This window comes from Solanum tuberosum, unplaced genomic scaffold (genome assembly GCF_000226075.1).
Source record: "Solanum tuberosum cultivar DM 1-3 516 R44 unplaced genomic scaffold, SolTub_3.0 scf00160, whole genome shotgun sequence".
NCBI classification, from domain to species: domain Eukaryota; kingdom Viridiplantae; phylum Streptophyta; class Magnoliopsida; order Solanales; family Solanaceae; genus Solanum; species Solanum tuberosum.
Genome location: NW_006239085.1, coordinates 439,021 through 440,509, shown reverse-complemented (window position 1 = coordinate 440,509; position 1,489 = coordinate 439,021). Strand labels below are relative to the sequence as shown.

Below are 1,489 nucleotides of genomic sequence, written 5' to 3'. Positions count from 1 at the left end.
AAATGAATATTCCGACATAAAATAAAAGCTGACCTCGAGAGGTCAGTAAATACCGACCTCCAGAGGTCGGTATTGAATAGCGACCAAGCTTATTCCGACCTAAGCTGGGATGTCGGTTTTAGGTCGGTATTTCAGGGAATACCGACCTCCGGAGGTCGGTATTTATAGGTCGGTATTCACTGTTTTTTTAGTAGTGTAAACCTCCTTTAACAAATACTTCTGGTCCTGGAATTAGTATAAATTGAAGGTCATTAATCCACTCCAGTGTCTGAATTGTTCCTCTCCAAGCAATTACAATATCCCTCCTTCCTAGTGAAACTTTACCTTCATCAGTAGCCACAGCAATATATCCCATAAAATTTGATTCCTTACTCCATGCTTCCCTTGACAATGATTTCGTAATGAAAGCATCAGGAAGTGGCATAGATGAGGTACCATAGAAATATTTGGTTACGCGATACTTCGATGGATCAAGGCCAGCCTTAGAGAAAAGATTTTCCATCGAGTATCTACTAGCTCCTGCATATTTCGATGATTTTTCCGAAATGAAAGTGTCATAAGTTACGTGAGCTAATTCTCCACATTGAATTATGTATTTACGAAGATCAACATCCAATGGGTTTAATAGCCCCTCCCATTTGTTTTTCCCACTAAGTTCCTCCCATTTCTCAGCCATGCTACCCATTTTTATCCTATGCTCTTTGTTTTTACTTGGTATGTACATCTTATCATTTAGCCAATGTATTTATAGAGAACAAAACTCCTTTCCTCTATTCTTTAAAATGATAAAATAATCTTAATTCCCCAATTAATTAATTAAATGACCAAGCAACTATTAAATACCCTTCGCTGTACCACCAAACTTTCACTTATTAAATAGTAGATGACTTTATTTACTCACGTTTTAGTTACTTGATGACGGTATATAGATAGATACCTACTTTTAGCGGTACTACTAGATATAGGAGCGCTATTGTTAGTATTGGCCCAATATATATTATTTTTGGGAAATTTTTCAAAATGTTAATATTTTAACATTTAATATGATTCATTGTCAACACTTTCAATATTTAGTAAAAATGTCAAAAAATAGTTTATTATGTATCTTATTTAAGTTTTTATTATTTGTTTTAATTGAAAGAATACAATTGTTAAATAAAAGAAAGGAGAAATTTAGGGGAGAGAATAATTTTAAAAAGGAACAATCCCTTCAAAGTCTCATCAGTTACAAAAATCAAAACTGAGTACTTCATCGGCGACCCCATTGTTGATCAATTTTCTCATCATCGAAATTCAATCAATTTATTTTGATTAAAATCTATATTTTTTTTTCCTGTTTGGTATGATAGATTTGAATGAAATAGGACAAAAAAAATTGTTGACAAGCAACTTTGGAGAAGGATTTTTCTGCTGGAAGTTCGATAAAATTGGTAGAATACAAATTGGACCATGTATTAGTTAATTGCTTCATCCTTAATACGTTTCTAAT

The 1,489-nt window shown here is 33.0% G+C and overlaps 1 pseudogene; it reads right to left on the bottom strand.

Moving 5' to 3' along the window:
- Positions 1-697, bottom strand: part of LOC102602744 (phospholipase A1-IIgamma-like) — a 9,548-nt pseudogene extending 8,851 nt beyond the window's left edge.
- Between the last annotated feature and the right edge of the window lie 792 nt (positions 698-1,489).